General features: G+C 38.6%; 1 long non-coding RNA gene across 1 annotated transcript; it reads left to right on the plus strand.

Moving 5' to 3' along the window:
- Positions 1-4406: 4406 nt before the first annotated feature.
- Positions 4407-26702, plus strand: LOC118552251 (uncharacterized). Its single transcript, XR_013448074.1, has 4 exons — positions 4407-4507; positions 21776-22032; positions 22721-22930; positions 24367-26702. It is a non-coding gene; the product is annotated as an uncharacterized LOC118552251 (long non-coding RNA).

Here is a 26702-nt window from a genome sequence, read left to right on the forward strand (position 1 = left end):
TTTTGGACTACCACATAAACTACCAGATTGCTTATGCTGATAATGTGATGTATGGCGAGGATCTTAGGCTACACTGAATCAGTTTAATTTCTGAAGGGGCCTCAGTCTGAGTAACTGAGATCAGCTGCATGAGCTCTCCATGCCTACCTATGACTGTCCCCCACAACAATAAAAATACTGAACACCAAGGCTTGGGTGAGCTTTCCTGGTGGGCAATACCCCATACATGTTGTCACATATCATTTCTGGGAGAATTAAATACTGTCTGTACAACTCTGCTGCGAGAGGACAATTAGAAATCTGTGCCTGTTTCTCTCTTGGACTCCAGTTTATGCACCTTTTGCTTTTACTGGTTTCCATTTATAGCCTTTCACTGTAATAAACTGTAACTTTGAGCATAAAACTTTCTGAGTTCTCTGTGTCCTTCTAGTGGATCTCTGAACCTAAGGAGTGGCCTTGGAGGAGACTCCTGAGCCCAGTTGGTCCTCAAAATGGGATTTCCTAGAATGACCCTGACTCACTGAAACACAGCAAAAGCACAGCTTAGAAAAAGGAAGCATGAGTAGGGGTGATTATAGGATGGTCTCATTTTGCCCCAGTTGAACAGGGCCTTAGTCTTCTTAACCTATAATTCTTAGAAACCACTGAATATCATTCTTGCTAACAATCATCAAAGAGATCTGAAATAGATCCATCCAATATTGAAAGTATCAGATTTCACCTAATAAGCAATTTGGGATGCCAAAAGCTCTAATATTTGCTGCATTTGTTTTTAGATCTGTGCCTGACTCATTCTATTATAGCACAGAAAGAAATTTCTTTTTTGGCTCAACATGGAGCTTGATAATCAGTTTTCCACATAGGGTTAGCATTCCATTATTTTTCAGATGTACCTCAGTTGGAATTGAGAATTAATTAGCACCAAATCTACATTACCTCTCAAATGGCATCATTTGAACTGGAACACATTATAAGGCTAGTTCTCAAGCCTGGCCTAGGGTCAAGCTCTCCCCACCTCCAGTGAGAGGGTGCTGAGGGAAACTTCAGAAGGTTCACACCATGGATGTTCTCAGCATCTAGGTCCAAACGTATGGCAATACTGGACACACTCATGAAAGAATACTCGGAGGTGGTAGAGAAATAGACATGCTTAACTGTTGAAGTCGGTAAATACAAAACCCATACCCTTGGTAGTTGGGGATTTTCAGAAGTGAATTCTTCTTTTCTTTGATAAGTCCAAGAAGAACTGCTTAATGAAGGATTTAAAAAGAAATCTGAGGAGTAAATAGAGATAAATCACTAAGAGAAGAGAGACTGAGACAACTAAAAGCAATGGAAGCCCAGGGTTTCACAGTTCCTGATGCAGCTGACAATCACTACGGGAGGACACGGCTATTTGGTATAGGGAAGAAAATCCTGAGCCCGTAAATCAAAGAGGCTTTAGAATTCCAGTTAAGGAAATTACAAAATGAGGCTTCTGTGGCTCACTTTTAAAATATATGTTAAGCTTCTTTCATTCAATAAAAGTTTTAAAAATGAAAAGTATTTTCCAAAGAATATCAGAACCTGTAATACAGAAAACAAATCGCATGCTTTTTGAAATAATTCACTTAAATAAATGGGAAACAAGTCAGAAGATGTAATGGAAGATAGACCAAGTTTGCAATATCATCAAAACAAATAAAATACTATAGAATAAAATCAAGACGTATATAACATTATATTAAGAATTGTTCAAATGTTAATGAGAGACAAAAATTTGTAAAAGAGGGTTAGAAATTAAAATGTCAATCCTTATAATCAATGTGTACATTTAATAGGATTCAGATAAATATGGCAAAAAGGTTTTTTGGGAAGTAGAAAAACTTATTTTAAGGCAGATATGTAAAAACTAAAAGTAAGAACATCCAGTGCAATTCTGGGGGGAAAATGGTAAATGATGGGGGAAAGGGATTCACTATAATCACATGTTAAAACATCCCAACCTTTACCACACTAGTACTGACCCCTGAATATTTAAACATCAATAAGACAGTCTTGAAAGCTTAAAAATAGACTCAAGTTCATACCGAAATCCAATATATGATGAATTTGGTGTTTTGCATTAATGAAAGGATATGGATTTTGCAGTAAATGGTATCTGGACTATAGGTAACCATATGCAAAAAAGTTTGAGTTCCCCTATACATTTTACAAAATAAATTTCAGATGGATCAAATTGAAACATGAAAAATTCAACTAAAAACCTACGTAATATATCTGAGCTTTAAAAAAAAATAATACTGTAGGGGCACCTGGGTGGCTCAGTCAGTTAAGTGGCTGGCTCTTGATTTCGTGAGATCAAGCCCATGTTGGGCTCCGTTCTGGGCTTGGAGCTTGCTTAAGAGTCTCTTTCTTCCCCTCCCTCTGCCCCTCCCCCCCTACTCATGTGCTCTCTCTCTCAGATTAAATAATATATAAAAAAATTTAAAAATAGTACTGTAATAAAGAGGCCCTTTTTCTTTCTTTTTTTTTTGAGATTTACTTATTTTAGAGAGAGAGAGTGCGAGGGAGCTGGGGGAGGGGGGCAGAGGGAGAGGTAGAGAGAGAATCCTCAAGCCAACTCCACACTGAGCACTGAGCCTGACAGGGGGCTCGATTCCAGGACTCTGAGACCATGACCTTAGCCGAAACCAAGAGTCAGCCGCTTAATTGGCTGAGCCATCCAGGTGCCCCAAAGAGGCCCTTTTTAAATGTTACGTGAAAGAATGACATAAAATAAAAAATTAATAAATTCACCTACATAAAAATAATGAAATTATTTATTAAAAATATATAAGCAAAACAAAAAGATAAATGACAAGATGGAAAAAAACTGCAATTTATATCAGACAAGGAGATAATTTCTTCACACTATAAGGAGCCCCTCATATAACAGTGAGAAAAAGAACAACCCCATGAAACACTGGGCTAAAACAGTAGAAGAAAATAAAGGTGTAGGGTGATAAGGAGATGTGCAAATTAAAACTATAAGTTATCTGTTTTACTTCTAAAAGCAGCAAGATGGAGGGGAGGTGGTTGGGGTAACTGGGTGATGGGCATTAAGGAGGGAATATGATGTACTGACCATTGGGTGTTATATGCAACTGATGAATCACTGAACTCTACCTCTGAAACTAATACTACACTCTATGTTAACTCATTGAATTTAAATTTAAAAAAATAAACATAAAAAAATAAATAAAAGCAGCAAGAAATGATACGAATGTTGGGATATCAGGCTGGCCAAGGGTTTGAGGTAACAGGCCATTTCTCATATTTGCTAGTGACCGCGCAAAGTGTCACAATTATATATCAAAACTTTAAATGCACAAAAACCTCTGACCCAGCAAGTTCATTTTTAAGACTATCTTACAGATAACTTTGCCCGAGCGGAAAATGACAGACGTACTAGGTTATGTGTTGCAGCACTGTGGTAATGACAAAAGACTGAAACAACTCTCAAGTCCATCTATCAGGTACTGGTAATGTAAACCATGGGACAGATGTATAACGGGACACTCTGCAGTCATTACAATTAAAAGGGAAACACTATTTTAACTATCATGAGACAATCTCCAAGATTTATCATAAAGTTAAAAAAAGAAGGATGCAGAAACTGCACAATTTAAATTATCACATGGATAAAATAATAATTTGTTCCAGTTCCTAACTGCTATTGTTATGAAGTTTTGCCTCTTTATTTGCTCACCAGGATAAAGTATCTTTTCTTTTGTCTCTGCAACTCTATCAAATGCCCAGGTTCTGTCTAAACCATGGAGGCCACTACAACCCCTCATTCCAGGCAGCTTTTCCTGTCTGACCTAACTTAATATAAATAACTTCAATGCGCCCAGTTGAGCCCTAATGTGTGACAGTTTGGGATGTAGTCAGTGCTTATTAAATACTTCTCTAATAAATACATGACCAATTGAATTGCAATACGTGATCATCAAAATTACTCAAATAATATTATTTATAAGAAATGACATAATTTTTCAAAATGGAAACTTTTATTATTATATATATGTACTTCTGTGACAAAAATAACTCACATTCATTGAAGATAAATTTATAAAGCACACAAAACTATAAAAATAACAAAAATAAACTTTAATCCCTTCAGTGACCTAGCTTTATAAGTATTTTAAAAAAAATAGACTGCAACTGTACCACAAATTAAATTATTCTAACCAACTTTTCCAAATTCATCTGCATGCAGTAAATAACTAGTTTATCTGGAAAGGTATCTGGAGGATGGGCAAGAAATTCAGTTTGCAAATTTTACAAAAACATTCAGTTGCTCCTGGAAATCTTTTTGGTTTCCTGACATTATTGGTCATCAGAAAAAGCAGCCAATTTCTCAGCATTAGTCTGATTTCAAAGCAGCCCTGCCCTACTTTCACTTTCAGTCCACTTATATTAATAGAAAATAAAGTATTAGATTTTGTCCTGAAGTTGACACCAGAATTTTGCATCCATGAAGAAGGTAAGGATAAACTTTAGACCTTATCATTTACAAAATATGAAGCAGGCTGACAGAAAGTTAGGGAGAGCAAAGAGAGGAGAAAAAAGGAGAATTGGTGAGTTCTCTGTTTCTCTCAGAGAGTTCCATAGAGCCCCCAACTCTACTGACATGCTGGTCATTTTCTCAGCCCATATTCCTGATAGCTTGGATGAGAATCTGAATTTTAGATCAGGCATTAAATCATTCATATTTACCACAAAAGTGTCTGGATTACATTTGTTAACTATGACATAGAAGAGGCAGCAGTTCTTTTCTTTCTTTCTTTTCTTCCACCCTCCCTCGCTCCCTCTCTCTTCTCCTCACTTCTCCTCTCCCCCTCTTTCTTTCTCTCTCTCTCTTTCTTTTCTCTTTTTGAGGCAGAGCATTTACAATGAAATGTCCTAAGTAGCCTTTTTATTAGTGTAAGAACTTTTGCAGTACTTTTTAAGCCTTCAAATTAAAGCTTAACATAGAAACAGAAAAGTGCTCAGCTCAAAAGTATATAGTAGGTGAAACACACAAAATAAAGCCATCCCTGTAATTATTACTCAGGTTAAAAATAGGGAGTACTCCCAATATCCCAGAAACTTGTGCTTCTTCTACTCAACAACTCCATCCTTCTCAAAGATGCTTACTCTCCTTACTTTTCACATCAGAGACTAAGTTTGTTCATTTGTGAATTATATAAGTGGAATCAAACAGAATGTTTTCTGTTGTGTCCCACTTATTTTATTCAACATTATGACTGTGAAATGTATCCATGTTGTTGGGTTTAACTGTAGTTTGATTATTTTCATTACTATAATACATTCTGTTGTACAAATAAGCCAGTATTTAGCTATTTTACTGCGGACGGACATTTGGGTTATATTGAGTTTGGAGTCATTACACATATTGCTGCTATGATCATTCTATATATGTTCTTTATGCACATGTACCCATGTATCTGCTAGGCATACACTTAGGAGTGAAATGAGCAGGTCACAGGGAACTTTTTGTCAGCTTAAGTAAATGATTCCAGTTTTCCTGAGTGCACTGTAAATCATCCTGAATTTTACAATGGTTTCTGAAAAAGAAACAGCTTTTCAAGAAGAACGTTACAACTCGGCAATAATTTCTATATATTTAATGATTCTACCTTTTCATAGTGGCAGATGAATTAAACAAATATACTTTATATTGGCTTGGGAGTGACATACCTATGACAACTAGCAAAATGTGTGCAATAAACTGTGCTGTAAATAGAAGTTTCTGATTCAACAGGCTCTGTCTAATACCCCAAGAAGAGGAGTAAGATGGCTGGAAAGGAAAGAGGGGAAGAAGACAAGACAAAGGAAGGAAAAGAGATGGATTAAAAAAAGAAAGAAGGAAAAGAAAGGATGCTGATCATGCTAAAATTTGGTGAAATATACTAGACATATACACTCAGCAAAAATTTGGCACCAGCATAAAGATAACAGCTCTCCTTGGTTACAAGGACTTGATATCCTTCTTCAGGTCTGGTCACTGCTCCTACAGTTTGGGAAGGATATTTCCTGGGTAGCCAGGCCACACACTGACCTAAGTCTGGCATTTGGGTTAAGGCTGGAGCACTCCAAGTTACACAGAGGAAACCCATCTACACCCAGAATCCACAGAATCCTGAGACTTTGGACCCTTCAAAGAGTACTCAGGATAAGCCTAGATCAGAGAATTCTGTACACTTCGTCATACAAGCCTTTTTCTTAGCTCATGCTACCTCTGTTAGGTGCCTTTCATCAACACAAATGTTGATTTTGAAGCCCTTGGTAGTATAATGAGTGACAAGTAGAGCAAGTGTAAATTTGTAAGTTTAGCCAGCAGAGTCTGATTGATGTGATACCCAAAGTCACACATTTTAAAAAAAAAAGTATTTAAAAATTTTAATTCCAGGAGGGGCGCCTGGATGGCTCAGTCATTAAGCATCTGCCTTCGGCTCAGGTCATGATCTCAGGGTCCTGGGATTGAGCCCCGCATCGGGCTCCCTGCTCAGTGGGAAGCCTGCTTTTCCCTCTCTCACCCCCCACCCCGCTTGTGTTCCCTCTCTCGCTGTGTCTCTGTCAAATAAATAAATAAAATCTTTTAAAAAATTTTTAATTCCAGGGTAGTTAACATACAGTGTTACATTAATTTCAGGTGTATAATAAAGTGATCCAACAATCCCATCTATTATTCAGTGCTCATCAAGATAAGTGTACTCCTAATCCTCTTCACCTATTTCACTCATCCCTCCACCCACCTCCCCTCTGGTAATTATTGGTTTGTTCTCTATAGTTACGAACTTGTTTCTTGGTTTGTCTCTTTCTTAACTTTGTTCATTTGTCTTGTTTCTTAAATTCTACATATAAGTAAGACTATATGGTATTTGTCTTTCTCTGACTGGCTTATTTTACTTAGCATTATACTCTCTAGAGAACTACATCCATGTTGTTGCAGATGGCAAGATTTCATTCTTTTTTATGAATGAGTAAAATTCCATTGTGTGTGTGTGTGTGTATATATATATATATATATGTATGTATATATATACACACCACATCTTCTTAATCCATTCATCTATCGATGGACACTTGGACTGCTTTCATAGTTTGGCTATTGTAAATAATGCTACTATAAACATAGGGGTGCGTGTATCCTATTGAATTAGTGTTCCCATATATTTTGGGCAAATACCCAGTAGTGTGACACTGGATCAGAGGGTAGTTCTATTTTTAGTTTTTTGAGGAATATCCAAACTGTCTTCCACAGTGGCTGGCCCAGTTTGCATTCCCACCAACAGTGCAAGAAGGTACCTTTTTCTCCACATCCTTGGCAACACTTGCTGTTTCCTATATTTTAAATTTTAGCCATTCTGACAGGTGTGAGGTGATATCTCATTGTAGTTTTGATTTATATTTCCCTGATGATGAGTGATGTTGAGCATCTTTTCATGTGTGTGTTGGCCATCTGTATGTCGTCTTTGGAGAAATGTCTGTTCGGGTCTTCTACCCATTTCTTTTTTTTTTTTTTTTTTGAGAGAGAGAGACAGAGAGAGAGCTAGTGTGTGCACGAGTGGGGAGGGGCAGAGGGAGAGAGAGAGAATCTTCAGCAGGCTCTACGCTCAGTGCAGACCCGATGTGAGGCTCAATCTCACAACCCTGAGATCATGACCTGAGGCGAAATCAAGAGTCAGACACTTAACAGACTGAGCCACCCAGGTGCCCCTCTTCTGCCCATTTTTTAGCTGGATTATTTGGTTTTTTGGTATTGAGTTGTATCAGTCCTTTATATATTTTGGATGCTAGCCTTTTATCAGCTATGTCATTTGCAAATATCTTCTCCTATTCAGTAGGTTGTCTTATAGTTTTGTTGGTTGTTTCCTTAGCTGTGCATCAGCCTTTTATTTTATGTAGTCCCAAATTTATTTTGGCTTTTGTTTCCCTTACCTCAGGAGACATAACTAGAAAAATGTTATAGCCTATGTCAGAGAGACTCCTCCCTATGCTCTCTTCTAGGACTTTTTTGTTTTCAGGTCTCACATTTAGGTCCTTAATACATTTTGAGTTTATTTTTGTGTATGGTATAAGAAAGTGATCCGGTTTGATTCCTTTCATGTAGCTGTCCAGATTTCCCAGCACCATTTGTTGAAGAGAAAGTCTTTTTTCCATTGCATTTTCTTGACTCCTTTGTCGAGGATTAATTAACCATAAAAACATGGGTTTATTTCTGGGTTTTCTATTCTGTTCCATTGATCTATGTGTCTTTTTTTGTGCCAGTACCATATTGTTTTGATTACTGCAGCTTTATAGTATATCTTGAAATCTGGGATTGTGATACCTCCAGTTCTATTCTTTTTAAAGATAGCTTTAGGGGCACCTGGGTGGCTGAGTCAGTTAAACGTCTGCCTTCGGCTCAGGTCATGATCCCAGGGGCCTGGGATCTAGTCCCCCATTGGGCTCCCTGCTCATCAGGAAGCCTGCTTCTCCCTCTCCCTCTGCCTCTCCCCCGGCTTGTGCTCTCTCTCTGTCTCTCAAATAAATAAAATCTTTAAAAAAAAAAAAAAGATAGCTTTGGCTTTTGGGGGTCTTTTGGAGCTCCACACAAGTTTTAGGATTGTTCTTCTGTGAAAAATGCTATTGGTATTTTGATACGGATTGCATTAAATGTGTAGATTGCTTTGGGTAATATAGACATTTTAATGATGCTTGTTCTTCCAATCTGTGAGCATGGAATGCTTTTCCATTTCTTTGTGTCCTCTTCAATTTCTTTCATAAGGTATTGTTGGATTCAGTTTGCTAGTATTAGGATGAGGATTTTTACATCTATGTTCATTGGAGATACTGGCCTGTAGTTCTTCCTTTCTTTTTTTTTTTTTTGTAGTGTCTTTATCTCATTTTGGTATCAGGGCAATCCTGGCCACATAGAATGAATTAGGAAGTTTTCCTTCCTTTTCTATTTTTTCAAATACTTCGAGAAGAATGGATATTAACTCTTCTTTAAACGTTTGATAGCATTCACCTGTGAAGCCATCTGGTCTTGAACTTTTGTTTGTTGGGAGTTTTTTTTATTACTGATTCAATTTCATTGCTCATAATTGGTCTATTCAAATTTTTTATTTCTTCCTGATTTAGTTGTGGGATGTTATATGTCTCTAGACATTTATCCATTTCTTCTAGGTTGTCCAATTTGTTGGCATATAGTTTTTCATAATATTCTCTTATAATCCTTTGTATTTCTGTGGTGTCATTTATTATTCCTGCTCTTTCATTTCTGATTTTATTTGAATCCTTTCTTGTTTTTTGATGAGGTCAGCTAAAGATTTATCATTTTTGTTGATCTTTTCAAAGAATCAGCTCCTAGTTTCATTGATCTGTTCTATTGTACTTTTAGTTTCTATTTTGTTTATTTCTGCTCTAATCTTTATTATTTCCTTTCTTCTACTGGTTTGGGGTTTTGTTTGTTCTTTTTCTAGTTCCTTTAGGTATAAGGCTAGTTGTTTATTTAAGATTTTTTTCATTTTTGAGGTAGGCATGTATTGCTATAAATTTCTCTCTTAAAACCATTTTTGGGGGTGCCTGGGTGGCTCAGTATGTTAAGCATCTGCCTTCGGCTCAGGTCATGATCTCAGGGTCCCGGCATCAGAGTCCTGCATTGGGTTTCCTGCTCAGCGGAGCATCTGCTTCCCCCTCTCCCACTCCCCCCTCCTTCCTGTTCGTGCACTCTCTCTCTCTCTCTCAAATAAATAAATAAAATCTTAAAAAAAAAAAAAAACCACTTTTGCTGCATCCCAAAGATTTTGGACTGTTGTGTTTTCATTTTCATTTCTATTTATTTTTTTTATTTCCCTTTTGGTTTCATGCTTGACCCATTCATTATTTAGTAGCCTGATATTTAATCTCTATGTATTTGTGTTTTTTCTAGACTTTTTTCTTGTGGTTGATTTCTAGCTTCATAGCGTTGTGGTCAGAAAAGATGCATGGTCTGACTTTGAACTTTCTGAATTTGTTGAGACTTGTTTTGTGGATTAATAGGTGATCTCTTCTGGAGAATGTTCTGTGTGCACTTGAAAAGACTATGTATTTTGCTGTTTTAGGATGGAATGTTCTGAATATACCTGTTAAATCCATTTGATCCAGGGCGCCTGGGTGGCTCAGTTGGTTAAGCGACTGCCTTCAGCTCGGGTCATGATCCTGGAGTCCCGGGATCGAGTCCCACATCGGGCTCCCTGCTCAGCAGGGAGTCTGCTTCTCCCTCTGACCCTCTTCCCTCTTGTGCTGTCTCTCATTCTCTCTCTCAAATAAATAAATAAAATCTTAAAAAAAAAAAAAAAAAAAGGCTCAGGCCTCAATCTTAAAAAAAAAAAAAAAAAAATCCATTTGATCCAATATGTCATTCAAAGCTACTATTTCCTTGTTGATCTTCTGTCTGTATGATCTGTCCATTGTTGCAAGTGGGGTGTTAAAGTCCCTTACTATTATTGTATTACTATCGGTTACTTCCTTTATGTTTATTAACCACTTTATGTACTTGGGTGCTATAAATTCTTATAATTGTTATATCTTCTTGTTGGATTGTCTCCTTTATGATTTTATAGTGTCCTTCTTTGTCTCTTGTTACAGTCTTCATTTTAAAGTCTTTTTTGCCTAAATATTGCTACCCTAGCTTTCTTTTCACATTCATTTGCACGATAAGCATTTCTCCATCCCCTCACTTTCAATCTGTATGTGTCTTTAGGTCTGAAAAGAGTTCTCTTGTTGGCAGCCTTTAGATGGGTCTTGTTTTTTTATACATTCCATCACCCTATATCTTTTAATTGGAGAGTTTAGTCAATCTACATTCAAAGTAATTTTTGATAGGTATGTAATTATTGCCATTTTGTTACTTGCCTTATGGTTGTTTTTGTAGTTCCTCTCTGTTCCTTTTTTCCCTTGCTTTCTTCTCTCATGATAAGGTGACTTTCTTTAATGAGAAACTTGGATTCCTTTCTCTTTATTTTTTGCATATCTTTTACTGGTTTTTCATTTTTGGTTATCATTAGGTTTATATGTAACATCTTCTGCACAGAGACTCTATATTAAGTTGATGGTTGCTTAAGTTTGAACCCATTCTCTATTCCTCACCCTTCCCCACCTATGTTTTAGGTATATAGTGTCATACTTTACATCCTTTTATTTTATGAGTCACTCGACTTTTACAGATATATATATATATATATATATATATATATATATATATTTAAAGATTTTATTTATTTATTTGACAGAGAGAGAGCACAAGCAGGGCGAATGGCATGCAGAAGCTGAGGGAGAAGCAGGCTCCCTGCACAGCAGGGGGAGCCTGAGGACCCCAGGATCATGACCTGAGCCGAAGGCAGACGCTTAACCGACTGAGCCACCCAGGCACCCAGATATATTTATTTTTACTGCTTTTGTGCTTCCTATTTTTCTTACTCGTATTTATCCTTCCCTTCCACTCAAAAGAGTTCCCTTTAATATCTTGCAGGGCTGGTTTAGTGGTCATGAATTCCTTTAAATTTTGTCTGGGAAACTCTTTATTTCTCCTTCTATTCTGAATGATACCCTGCTAGATAGAGTATTTTGGGTTGTAGATTTTTCCCTTTCAGCACTTTGAATGTTTCATGCCTCCGCCTTCTGTCCTTCAAAGTTTGTACTGAAAAATCTGCTGACAGCCTATTAGGATCCCTTGTATGTAACTGTTTTCTCTTGCCACTTTTAAAACTCTTTCTTTATCACTACTTTGTGCCATTTTAATTACTCTGTGTTATTTATCTATGAAGGAAGAATAAATATCTTTAACCTTTAGGGTTCTTGCAAGAGTCAGTAAGATCATGTGATTAAGACATCTGGACCAGGGCTGGACATAGCAAGGGATTCAGTAAAGGTTAAGAAGCACTAGAAGGCTATTACAGAAGTAAATCTTTGGACACAGGTCATACCCCATTAGTCATCACTAGCAAGTAAGGCCATGATAAAGAAAGAGTTGTGCCATCTGCCAATGCTAGTCTTTGTATTGAGATGACACAGGGTGTCTCATCCCCCACTGGGCCAACATGCAGGATGACCCTGTGTCAGGGGATGACTTGTGGTCTAGTAGTCTCTTCAGAGACTCTTTTCGATTTACTGGAGCCTGGCTCGCATGAGTCCGGTGAAAAAACTCACCAGTGGTCAGTGAATTAGGAAGCATTAAAGAATCTCTACAAGATTCTCAGCTATCTCACTGAGACATTAATTTGCATTTTCTTCACTATAAATGAGACGGAGTACCTTTTCATGTTTATTTGCTATTTTGTTTTCCAGTGAAATCCCTGCAGATGTCTCTCTTGAGCAGTCTGTCTTTTTCACCTTGATTTGTAAGAATTATGAGTTTTTATTGGTTAGGTGAGTGCAAATGTCATCTATTCTGTGACTGCCTTTTAACACTTTTAAGAGTGGTTTTCCATGAAAAATGAACCTAGTTTTGATATAGTCAAACTTAATATTTTACTTTATGGAGCTGGTGGTAAGCTATGTATGTGTTCTGTAAGAATTATTTTTCTCAGGGCGCCTGGTTGGCTCAGTTGGTTAAGCATCTGCCTTCAGCTCAGGTCATGATCTCGGGGTCCTGGGATCAAGCCCCACGTTGGGCTCCCTGCTTAGCAGGGAGTCTGCTTCTCCCTCTCCCTCTGCTTCTTCCTCTCCCAGCTCTTGTGCTCTCGCTCACTCTCTTTCTCCCCCTCAAATAAATAAATAAAATCTTTAAAAAAAAAAAAAAGAATTATTTTTCTCATCTAAGGTCATGGCTTTATCTATATATGTTAAATAGTTTTCTCCCCCATTCCTGTGATTAAATTGTATTGGGAAATTGTACCCACCTCTAAAAATATACTTTAGACCCATATTTCACACCATCTGAAAATAGCAATTTTCAGTGAATTATAGATCTAAAAGTGAAAGGTAAAATAATATTTTAGAAAATAACACAGGTAAATAACACAAAGACTCCAGATGACAGAAAAATTCCTACAGAACACACACACCACCACCACCACAATAATTTACAAATAATAACAGTTTTCTTTGATTATTTTCAATCTTTATACTTTTTTTCCTCATTCTACTTGCACACTGAAATGGACAGACCACCCTATACTGTGAAGTCAGCTTCACTTTGAAAATGTCTTTATTTGGCCTTCTTTTTGGAAACATTTTTACTGAGTAGAGAATTCTGGTTGCACGTTCTTTTTCATTCAGTACTTTAGACATGTTATTCCACTTTCTTCCTACTTGCATATATTTTAGGAAGAAGTCCTCTGACATTCCAATTTTTGGTCTTCTGTGGTAGGGCTTCTTTTTTCTCTAGCTGTCTTTAAGGTTTTCTCTGAATAAGTGGACTTCATGAATTAGACTATGGTGTGCATAGGTGTGTTTTTGCATGTTATTTATTCTTCATGGGGCTGGTTCTCTAAACCTCTGGAAATGCGGTTTCTTGTCTTTAATTAATTTTGGAAAAATTGTATATCCCTTTCTTATTCTCTTCTACTTTTGCTATTCCAATTACATGTATATTAAATTTTTTGATATCACTCTATGGGATGTCTTTGAGTATCTCTAAAAGACAATCCTCCCTCACACACACACTCCCCTTCAAATTTTTTTAAAGATTTATTTATTTATTTTTAGAGAGAGAAAGAGAGAGCAAGAGCGGGGGTAGGGGCAGTGGGAGAGGGAGAAAGAGTCCTCAAGCAGACTCCCTGCTGAGTGTGGAGCCTGATATGGGACTTGATCCCAGGACCCTGATGTCATAACCTGAGCTGAAATCCTGAGTCAGCCTTCTAACTGACTGAGCCACCCAGGTGCCCCTTCCCTTCAAGTTTTTAAGTCTCCCCACTTTATGTGAACTCTCTAATACCAAAGAAATTGTAAAAAGGAAACACTGAGCCAGGAATAACTTTTTTCTCTTTATGAATGGGAGCTGAAGAGGCTTTAGAGTGAGCCTATTGAATAATGAGACCTGAAACCTAAAGTCAAAACTTTGAAATATGGGCGCCTGGGTGGCTCAGTCGTTAAGTGTCTGCCTTCGGCTCAGGTCATGATCCCAGGGTCCCGGGATCGAGTCTCGCATCAGGCTCCCTGCTCGGCAGGAAGCCTGCTTCTCCCTCTCCCACTCCCCCTGCTTGTGTTCCTGCTCTCGCTGTCTCTCTGTCAAATAAATAAAATCTTTAAAAAAAAAAAAAAAACAACAACTTTGAAATATCTTTTAAATAACCTACATATAACTTAAATGGACCAGCCCTGGCAAGCGTATAAAGGGGGTACTTCTTGAGGTGTGGCCCAACGACAGTGCAATCACATATGTCTTCACAGCAAAACAGATGCGGTGGGCCATTGAGGGGCCATCCCAGCAGACTGTTGTGAAGGTGTTTTCCGGACTGGGTCTCTGGGACAAGAATGAGATGCTTTTTCACATCAGGCCCATTTATAAGTCACTGAACTGTTGGAAGTCAGGGCAGTGTCTAAGCAGGGTGCTTCTGGAAGAAAGAATGACCAGGTGCCTGGAGCTGGACTCCAGGGAGTGGTTGTGGCCATCATCAGTGATGTGGCACAAGCTACATCCTACCTCATTTAAGGGTGGATGCACCCTTAGAGGCACCATGGGTTCGAAAAGACTAGAGAAGGGGCACAATGAACCTGTCAGGGCCTCTCCTCGCAGAAAGTGGCATGAGGGAAACGGGCATGAGGGAAACTGGATTTTTATACATTCATATGTAATCCTAGCATTCCAGTATCTAGGAAGTCTCACCAGAGGCTCTACCTTCCCTTAAATATTCATCCTACAAATTAAAAACTCTGTAATTTCAGTTTTCCTTTTAAGCTCCATGTTCCAGGTACAGGAAGAACAAACTGGGGGTGTACTCTGTCTCTCTAGTGATGTAATCTTATTCCAGCTTGTGAGCAAAGCCATATATTTACACAGCCAACTCATTAAGCATTTTCCATGCCGTACATTTTGTGTAATTCTGAAAGCCTAGCCTTTTATTCTGTTTTTATGCCTAGCAATATCCAAGGTACTGTTTAGTTTTGCTTTGTTTTTATTGTTTTGTCACAGCAGGCTTCTCCAAGTCTAGAATTACCCAGGCCTATAAATCTTGTCCCTTAAGGGCCATTATTCCTTTGTACCTACATTTCTTTCAGTTGAAAAACTGCACTCAACAGAATTCTAAACTGAAACAGCTTCAAGTTTGGGCTTGTCTGAAAGATCCAGCACATCTGCAGCTTTCTGGTCTTCCACCAAGCTTTGCGTACAGGATATCCTGTCTGAGAATTTCCATTAGGCCCCAAAGCAGAGTACGCTTTGTGCCAAATAAGCACACTTTCTGAAACAAGATGGCAGATCATTTTATCTGGAGTTAATAAAATATGAAAAAACTTCATTTCAGTTAAATCAAGCCTCATTAACCTCCTTTTGTTTATGAAATCATGTTAATAAATCTTCCTTTACCAGCATTGTACTTTTGTGACTCAGACTTACAGAATATATTTTTTAAATATTTTGTTTCTTGCTACAATTTCCCAGCATGGAAGCTGGGTGAAAGACTCTGAATTTATTTTTCAACAACAACAACAACAACTTAAAAATAATATTAAAAGTGAGTTAATGGTAAATGTTAAAATATGATAAAAATAACTGATAAAATATTGATTGAAATGTTAAAAGAACTAACTAGCCATATATTCTTCATCTCTAGAGTCATATTTTTGTATTACAGTGTCATGGAACAAAATGAAAAGCAAAAATGAGAGGTAGAGGCAGACAGACGGACAGACAGGTCAGGGGCTTTTTTGATTCAGTTGGTGAGGAAGGACCCTTCTTTGGGGCTTGGGGCAGTGCCCAACTCTCATTCTGCATCAGTCTCTGTGTCTCAGTAAGTACATTGTCACTAAACTCAGCCCAGTGAAGATTCAACTCTAGAAATTGCTCCGTTTAGTTTCAGATCTTTTAAAAAAGCTGTCTCTGATATTGTTGCATACTTTTAGAACTATGATGGAATTTTCAGCTCTAAATATTTATGATTCTATTTTATAAGATGAGCTCATGGCAACCCAGGTAGAGGTTATATTTTTCTAGCCGCTCTTGCACTAGAAAAAGGAAGAACAAACTAAACTCAAAGCTAGCAGAGGGAAATCAATAATAAGAATTAGAGATAAATGAAATAGAGAATAGAACAACCATAGAGAAAATCAATTACCATCCTTCCTTCTCCTTCACTAATAGAATACCTGCTTGTTTGCTGTGTATATGTGTTCCCAGGATGCTCATAGCAATTCCAGCTTCCCCTGTGGTTGGATCTGATAATGCAATAATTTACGATCTATTGTTTTTAAGTAGAAGTGATGAGTTCTTAAAGGAGGGGCCTATCCTTCTTTCCCGTCTCCAATCTGCTCTTACTACAGATACGATGGCATACTGCATAGGTGGCTAAGCATATGATAGAAGAGTCCTGGGCCCCAATCTTGTGAAACACATCTATCCTGCCAGTTATGCACTATTGATCCTAGAATTTATGTAATAGACTAGCATCCTTAATATATTTACTAGCACATTTGTTTGTGAGGCTTTTTTTTTGGTTTCTCACAGCTAAACCTAATTCTAACTGATTTGGTTACTCTAGCATTACTTTGAGGGCAGAGGCCACAGTTGATAAATGATTTTGTCCCAGGAAACAAGCAGTTTCAGGTACATGATAGATGCTCATTCAGTATATTTCACTAAATAAAAACACAGTAATAATAGGACTGGATATCAAGGAATAAAAACATGAAAGCATATACCATTCAAAAAATACTAGGTGATCTGGAGCCCTTGACAAGACACTGGTCATGCAAGGAAAGAGCCTAGTCTAGCAATTGCCGGTTTATGGGATAAGAAATAAGAGGAAACCATCTCGTCACACTAAATCCATTAGAGAATGTTCATTGATATAGGAGAGTCAATAGAAAGCCCCTGTATATTACTGATGAAAGAGTACATGGAGTAATCAGGGTTGCTGGGAAAGATTATTCTGCAAGATAAGTGGCTGCAAAGCATGGCATAATGAAAGAGACTTCACTGGTTTCAAATCCTGGATCAACCACTTATTCATATGTAAATCTGAGCAAATTTCTCAGTCTTTCTGAACTTCACTTACTACATATGCAAAATGGGCATAATAAGCCCAAACTTGCAAGGTTCTTACAAACACAAGTGAGGTCAGGTATGTCAATGCATGTGTTACAGAGCTCAGGGCAAAGTAGGTTCTCAATACATGATAAGCATTGCTTGAATTTTATTTTTATTATGGAAATAAAACTTTGAAGGCTGGCAAAATCTGCTGTTTCTTCACTACCATCACCAGAGATTACTGTGGGGGAAACTCTCTGTGGTCTGCTGATGCCATCCTACATTTTATATCATAGAAAAATACAAAGGTCCCACCAGCCCCCTGCTGATGTACACTTATTTTGATTAATCCTGAGGCAGAAAATCAATTTGTGATCTTATTTCTACAGAGAGTTTTGGGGTTTGCAGGTTGCCATGGTGTCTGTACCTATCATGTTTGTTCCCACGTGTTTGGTGGAAAACAAGAATGAGCAGCTGTTGGTGAAACAGAAAACCTTAAAGATTCTTTACAAGATTTCTCAACTTGTGGTGGCTGCGGCTAGCACTGGGCTGTATCATACAGGCAAACCCTACTTGATGTACCGCCTTGCAAAAGAAACGCTTGGTGAGTGAAGTCCTACAACAGAGGCTATTTGCTTAACTCCAAGTGAATCTCAGTTTCTCACCACTCCTCCAGAGTTACATGAAGGCAGATTCCAAATTTCTTATGTAACACATCTTCTAATTCTAATTCTCACCAGCAAAATTGCAACCCGACCATTTTCTGTTCCTAATTCCTACTTCTGCTGTTCCTGCTTCCTATAAAAGGAAAATCCCACATACTAGTGTTCTCAAAGCCATCTTTTCTAACCTGTTACGCATGGAACTCTTGCAGTTATGTCTCCCACATCATAATTTTGTTTGCTCTACTGGAGTATTCTTATTAACTAACCAACATGCTTCAATAACTATAATATCTTAAAAATTCTCCCTGGACTCCACATCTCATTATGACTATCACCCCATATTTTGTTTTTACTCCTCTTCATGCGAAAATATATAGTCTCAATTTCCTTTTCACACCTCTGTCTTCAATGATTTCCTCTGGTTTTAACCCAACACTTCACTGAATGCTCTTGTTATAATTACCAATGACCTCCTTTTTCTCTGCTTCAGTTGGTGTCTCTTTGCATCCATTTTTTCCCCTGCTTCTCCCTGCTCCCCCTGAAATTCTTTCCTTCCAAGTCACTACACTACTCTGGCTTTCTTCCTCTCCCTGTGTTTAGCTCCCTTCAGTCTTCCTACCAGACTCTGACTTTTCATCCAGTCATCTGAATTGTAGGTCCCTCCAGGATGTTGCCCTGGGTTCTTTTCTCTCCTCCATTTATACCCTCTCAAAATGATCTCATCCAATCTCTGGACTTTCAATGTCACTTTATTCTGATACCTCTCAAATTGATATTTCTTGCCTTGATATCTTTTCTGAAATTCAAATGCATAGATCAAATAACCACCTGATTTCTTTACTTTTTTGCAAGCTGTCCACTTAAAGTTATGTTTACAATATCAGCCTTGATCACTCCTAAACCCAAATGAAATCAAGGAAAACAAAGCAAAATAAAAGCACACTTCTTGCTTTTTCATTCCTCTTCTTCTCAATAGTGTACCACCAACGTGAGGGTCTCAAGCCCCAAACCTTACATCCCTCACTTAGTTTACCTCCCATATCCAATCCATGTATCAGTCTTCTTGTTACTCTTGCTTAATATATCTCAAAGCTGTCTCTTTCTCTCCATTTTTATTTTACCATCCTAGGCTGGGTCACCCTCCTCTTTTGCCTGAAATACTTGTTTCCCCCACCCCCGCGATGTCCTTCTTTCTTCCACTTTGACCCCCTCTAATAAATTCTCTTCAAAACAACCAGAGTGATCATTAATCTAGTTGCTTTTAATACCCTACTTAAGCCTGCATTATACTTACATAAGATACATACTCCTCAAAGGCACACCATGACCCAGTCTTTCTTATTTCTCCAAACTCATCTTTAATATTTTCTCCACCATGGTCATACCACAGCAACCCTAGCCTCCTTCTTAGCCTTGCAAATTGCAATTCCTTTCCTATCTCCAGGTCTTTGCATTCATGGTTCACTCTGCCTGCAATGCTTGTTGCTCCCTCACCCAGTGGCTCCTTTTCTTCAAGGTGCTACACAAATGTCAGTTCTCAAAGAGGTCTTCCCTGCCTATCCTGTCTCAGGTTGCCCCTCCACATAAACTTAACACAATATGAACATATTTACTTATGTCTTTACTTATTCTTTTTCTTCTTCTATTAACATTAAAACCTGTAGAGGAAGAAATCCTACCTGATTCTTTGCTGCCAATTTCCAGCAACAAGGACAGTATGTAGAACATAGTAGGCACACAATAATTGCTTCTTTACCTGGATTAAAAAAAAAAAAAAAGGCAAATCAGAATGTTTATCTATGAGCTCGCTGGCTTTAGCTAGCTTTCATGAAAATTCTAATTACAGCAAAGTCCCTTGGTGGTGCAGAATACCTTACAGACTAGCATATCCAGATCCTACAAAGTCATTGAGTATGGTTTAATGTAAAGAGCATCTAATGCTGGGCATGTACAAAATGTCATAAGGAAAACAGAGGACACCTAACTGAGTTTCATGGGCAGAAAATGACAATATATAAGCAGTATCAACCACCCATCCATACTTCTACCCTGGTTCTAGGCAGGGATCTCAGAAGTTCTGTTCCCCTCAAGCACAGGAAAAATAAGTGGGAATGTGTGTGAGGTTAATGTTCTTCTTAGAAAATATTTTAACTGCTGCTGAGGTCCCTTGAATTAGCTATGATTCACAGCATCTTCAAAACAAGTAAGAAGTGAGATGCAGTCACAACCTTTTATGAAGGCTTCTAAAAGTATGGTTTTGTTTTACCCATTCCTTTCTCTTCATACTCTTTCCATTAAGACCAGATTTTACCTGCCTGGCCATAGCTGGTTATACATTAGCAGTCTTAGCACTTATTGACCATATGACTCCAAAGGGCAGGTATTTCTATTTTAGTCACTGCTGTATCCTCTGAGCCTTGAACATATCCCCAATGCCAGGGACATTAACAGGTACTTAATAAATAATTATTGAATAAATTATCTTGTTTATTCCTCAGACTATTTTAAGGTCTTGACCTAATTACAATGCTGTCAACTAGCTTAACTTCTTTAGGGAGTCATGATTGTTGAACAGTCAAAAATCAATTCAAACCTATAATGAGATATCACCTCACACCTGTCAGAATGGCTAAAATCAAAAACACAAGAAACAAGTGTTGGTGAGGATGTGGAGAAAAAGGAACCCTTGCGTACTGCTGGTGGGAATGCAAACTGGTGCAGCCACTGTGGAAAAAAGGATGGACGTTCCTCAAAAAATTAAAAGTAGAATTACCAGATGATTTAGTGATTCCACTACTGGGTATTTACTCAAAGAAAATGAAACCACTAATTTGAAAAGATGTATGCCCCCCTATGTTTACTGTAGCATTATTTACAATAGCCAAGATATGGAAGCAGCCCAAGTGTCCATTGATAGATTAATGGATAAAATGTGGTGTGTCTGTGTGTCTACACACACTCACACAATGGAATATTACTCGGCCATAAAAAAAAGAATGAGATCTTGCCATTTGCAACAACACGGATGGATCTAGAGGGTATAATACTAAGTAAAATAAGTCAGTCAGGGAAAGACAAATACCATGTGATTTCATTCATTTGTGGAATTTAAGGAACAAAACAGATGAACAAATCAAAAAGAAACAACCAAAAAACCCCAGACTCTTAAATATAGAGAACAAACGTGGTTGCAAGAAGGGAAATGGAGGGGGGGTGAAATAGGTGAAGAGGATTAGGAATATACTTAATCGTGATGAGCACTAGTAATGTATAGAACTATTGAATCATTATACTCTACACTTGAAACTAATAACACTGTATGTTAATTATACTTGAATTAAAAAAATAAATTTAAAAAATTCCTCTCCAGTGATATGTCATTCATATGAGTTTGATTTGCCATGGGTATATATATGTTAAAGAAGTTTTATGTGTTTAGAAGACTCCAAAGATCGAAAATTCTCACTCATAAAAATCTTTAGCTACCTTGTCCCAAGAGTGTGCTTACTGCTTACTGTAACTCTGTTTTCTCTCTTCCTCAGGTTAGAATCCCAAAGCTAAAAATTACAACATACCCAGGGAGTGTATCAAATGTTGTGGGTTTTTTTCTCCCAAAACAGAGTTGTTTTGGTCTTTGACCAGCCAAAACATGAAAAAGAACTCCTAGCCCATATTGAGGATATTTTGGAAAACCAACTGGATCCTGAATTCCAGAAACAATCAAATAATTTCTGTTCTTATATCTTTACCTATGCAAGGGCTAGGACCCTCAGGAAAGAAGTCAAGGTCACTGAGACTAGTGAGTCTCCTTGTCCAAAATCATATTTCTCTGTGGCCTGATATGTGCTAATTATAATATGTGTTCTTCAGTAGTTTTGTATCATTTTATATATATAAGTGTACTTATAAATAAATATTCATACCCAGAGAGAAATGGGTATGTGTGACCTACATGGATGCCATCAGTCATAGAACAGTGCCTTGCTTGGAGAACGCAGTAACAACACTGACCCAGTGTGAGATCTCAGTGGCCATGCAAAAGGCAGCTGACCACTAGAGCAAGCAGATGGCCCAGCAAGTGAGGTTCCCCACAGACACGTTCCATGCAGACTGTGACGGGGTAGCTGTTGGAGTCTTCATGGAGCACTCTTCCGGGATGACCAACAGGAGTTCCAGAAGAAGCCTGTGGTACTTTTTCTTAGCATTCGCCCTTCCTGATTCTTCCCCTTCTAAAATGAAGCCTGAATTTCTACATATTCAATCTACAGTTCATCTCCTACTCAGGGTAAAGTAGTGTGGATCCTCACAATAGAGAGGATTCTAGAGGACTCTATTTCCATCTTTTCCCTCAAAGCTTGAGGAATTTACTTAGGATCTTTCTGATCTCTCAAGCAAAATTAGCAGTGATTTCTCCTTTAGTGAACTGTGGCATGGTTTCAGAACTCCCCCAAGTCACTCCTGAGCTAGAAGTTCTCTAGGTGTACTCATTCCTGTTTCCAGACAATTTCCTGGGACAGACTCTCTTAGCAAGCTGTTCTTTATGTTTATTTTTGTTTTAGTTGTGTCATTATATTGTTGAAGATAGAATCACAGAATGCTACAGCTTCTAGGAACTATAGAGAATAGGTCATGCAACTTCAACATTTCATAGATGAAGAACCTGAGACCCAGGGAGTTTGGAAGCTTTAGCAAGGTCTTGCAGAGAGTTTTCAGAATTGGCAGTAATCTCTTAGTTCTAGTTGCATTGCTTATGCTGCTTCACTAGGATGCTTTTCTTAAGAGGACTGCAGTTAGACCACCCACCTAGCAGGTTCTTTGGAATTTGATCTCCTCTGTTCCTTTCTTGTGGTGACATCCCTGTACATTTCCCTTGCAGGAAATCATAAAGAATAAGGAGGATTTCTTGCTGTAGAACAAAGAGGCATCTGTCAAATACTGCCAAGCTAAACTTGATCAGCTTTCAAAGGCTCTAAGAGAAAGTATTTCAGCAGGAACCTTCTCTGTTCCCAGAGGGACAAGCTCTACAGGCAAGCAAAGGAAAGGACTGAATGGAAATATTTGCAGGTGCCCAGGAAAGGAACTGAGGGTAAGGAATAAGGGCGGCATGGGGAGTCTACAGAATAGAGTCAGAGGTGTCTCCAGATAATCTGAGAGCATAGCACCAATTGTGGGTGATAAACAGCATGGGGATATCATGACAGCATTAGCTTTTAAGGCCCACTATTTGCTATTTACTCCTGAGGAGAGTGGAAATGCCTATTCCCAAATAAACAGTATGGATTTCTGAAATCCACGAGAGAACAGAAATTATTTATTTCTTCATCCAACAATATGACAGTCATTGTGCCAAGGGCTGAGGATTTATGATGTAGTTAGAATCCTTGCACTCAAGGTGATCAAAGTGAGAGAGAGTCAAATAAATAGACAACTGCACAGAGAGTGGTAACACTTAAGGGCCTTTGATCCTGGGCTGCACTGGTGTTAGGAATAAATGTAACAATAATACGCTACTGTAAACTGAACTGTTATTGCCTATAGTCATAGCATTAAGTTCTTTCTCTAGACGTTTTAATTTAATCCTCCAAAAAGTATTAGGAAGCATCTGCTCTTATTACCCACATTTTATAGATGTGAACTAAAAGGCACAGGCAGGTTAAAGCATTTGCTGAAAGTTACACATCTAGCAGGTAGCAGGAGAGAACATCAGCATGGATTAGAGTCTTCATTTTATGTTGGGCATATAGTCTAGGAAAACTTCCCCAAAGAGGAGGGTGGTGTAAATTTTGAAGTATTTGTACATGTTGTCCAGGTTGAGATGTTATCCAAAGGGAAGAGCCCTAGGTAAACACGCAAATATATGAAAGCACCGGAGATTGGGGGTTTGTACAGCTGCACCTAATTCTGACTGGCTGAAGCTTGAGTGGGTGGAAGGAAGGAGCACGAGGGGGACCCTTTGATTCTTGCCCTTCTAATAAGGCAAGTTGAACAATCTGTAGGGGGATCAAGGAGCATTTTAAGTAGAAAATAAAAATGATATGGATGGCCTTGTTTGTATAGAACAAATCACCTCTGTGGAACTCTAGGTCCTTTGCTCCTTCTTGATCCCTCAGGCAAATGAGGTCCTTAGGAGCTTTTTGCAGTCATAGGCGGCAATAAAGAAATCTATCCTGCAAACAGATAAAGCTCTCACCTCAGGGGACAAGGCCATAGCAGGCAAGAGCAGGGCTCCACTCTTGGGTGGGTAAGCTCCTGCAATGCCCTCTGACAGATGGAGCAAAGATCTTTCCAAAATGATGAGCTTCCCCTTCTTCTGTGGAATGCACACTCTTTTAAAACCTGAAAATAACAAGCTGAGTTGTACATGAGCCAGACAGTCAAGGCCTTTCCCATCATACTCTCAAACCTGCTCTTGATGATGTGGCCACCCTCTCTTTCAAATCTGATTTGGTCCCTGATCTCAAGAGGGTAAAGATCAGGCCTGACCTTTTACTTTCTTTTCTTTCTAAAATCTGCACGGGGCAGTGCAGCAAGCCAGGAAGGAGGCAGCTGAGAAGGAACAGGCATAGCTGAGAGAGAAACAGTGGGAGCAGCAACAGCAGGTGGAAGCTCAAGAAAGAAGCCTCAAGGAGAACAACGCCCAACTAAGCAAGAAGCTGGAGAGGGAAACAGACAATGATCTGAGAGTACAGCAGACAAGGATACTGGAGCACAAACTCCATCAACGTAAACCTCGCAGGAACCGTAATTCCTGGTGGCCATTGCCCTGGCACATCAGGAAGGAATGGGTGAAAACTAAACAAAATGGAAAAGAGAAGCATTACTGCCATTCATTGCATGTGATCCACTAAAAGTATTGAATCCTAGCTTTTCAAGAGGTCTTTGAGTTGTGGTCCACATTGAGACCCTGGAGAGCCCAGGATGACCTTGGCCCTTCCAAGTCCCTGGAGAAGATAAATAACCTCTCCAACGTGCCATACTGGTGGGATTCTAGAATGGTCTCATGGAACCCAAATTAAACAGGGTTTCATGGATTATCAAGTAGATAATCCAACCAGGTGTTTTTTGGTTTTTTTTTTTTTTAGAGAGCGAGAAAGCAGGGGTGGGGATCTATTGTGTGTGGGGAGGGCAGAGAAAGAGAGAGGGAAAGAGAGAATCTTAAGCAGGTTCCAAGGCCAGTGTGGAGCCCAACGCTGGGCTTGAACTCACGACCCTGAGATCATGACCTGAGCTGAAATCAAGAGTTGGACGATTAACTGACTGAGCCACTGAGGCACCCCAAACAGGTGTTTTTAATATAAGCAGCAACAGGGTGCTTTACCAAGATCACTGTCAGTTATCAGAAACCCTATTACCACCAAAGATACTGACATGGATCCATACTGACTTACAAGTATCAGATATGTCCAGGCTTAGAAATACAGGGGGATCTGATACCTTCTAAACTTGCTGCACAGCTTGCCTAAGTCACCACATGGCACCAGGGGAATTCTCTCTTTTCCCATTTAGAAGTGTTCATATCAGATGTTTTGATCAGCTTATAAGTTCCATTATTTCTACGATACAGGTGACCATGCTATCCCAAGGAGGACTGAAAATATATACACGTGAACTAATGGCTCCCTCCCAACCTGCAGTTTTGGTTCGAGCAGGGTATTGCGTTTGTCCCCATGCCTGGCTTAGCACCCTAGCAAAATGCTAACACTCTGTGTGCATATTGGTAAGGCTGGAAACTCCTTCCTCTGACCGCCCAGGTCGAGCCCAGAAGATACTCTCTGCTCCAAATATTATCCTCTAGTGATCTAATAAGAAAGAATAGCTTTAGGGGCACCTGGGTGGCTCAGTCATTAAGCATCTGCCTTCGGCTCAGGTCATGATCTCAGGGTCCTGGGATCAAGCCCCGCATCGGACTCCCTGCTCAGCGGGAAGCCTGCTTCTCCCTCTCTCACTCCCCCTGCTTGTGTTCCCTTTCTCGCTGTTTCTATCAAATAAATAAATAAAATCTTAAAAATAAAAAAATAAAAAATAAATAAATCAGTGACTCAGGCCTGCATGCTAATGCAGCATTTAGAAAAAAAAAAAGATAGCTTTATCATAAATATCATAAAATAGAGACAATTTACAAAGTTCTTACATATAAAATTTGACTCTTGAAAAAAATGTGGATTTTCGAAAGTTGACTTTTTCCTTTCCCCACAACCCTTTGCTTTAGATCCCAAAGGATTTGTTTAATGAAGGATTTAGGAAGAAATCTGAGGAGATGAACACAGAAATAAATCTTCTCAGAAATGTCACTGAGGTTACTAGAAAGGATAAAACTCCCTGGATTCCACAAAACCTGGACACACATGCCACTGAAGCAGCCACAGATCTGTCTGTTCCTGCTAGACTTGTAGGTCAGAGTCTGAGGAGCCCGAGCTCACTGTTTAATTAGGATTAACTTTTCTCTCACAAAATTAAAGAATGCGGATACACGCTCCACCCTATTTTTGATGTGTGTGCTTTTTAAAAGTTTCACCCAGGAGCATGTTAAACATAAAAAGTGCCTAGTAGAGGATATATCAGGGCCTGACACGCATTAGATAGATTAAATGTTGGTTTTATTAGTTAGTTTGAAATGAAACAACCTTTTATAACAGACATTGGCAAACTTTAGCCTACAGGCCAAATCTGTCTTGCTGTTTTTCTAAATAAAGTTTTATTGGAACAGCACCACACTTATTCAATTACATACTGTCCGTGGCTGCTTTAATGACACAACAGCAGAGCTGAGTAGTTGCAACAAATACTGTATGACCCACAAAACCTAAAATATTTCCTTTTGGGCCCTTTACAGAAAAAGTTTGCCAACTGCTTAAGAG

The sequence above is a fragment of the Halichoerus grypus genome, chromosome 5 (genome assembly GCF_964656455.1).
Source record: "Halichoerus grypus chromosome 5, mHalGry1.hap1.1, whole genome shotgun sequence".
Lineage (NCBI taxonomy): Eukaryota > Metazoa > Chordata > Mammalia > Carnivora > Phocidae > Halichoerus > Halichoerus grypus.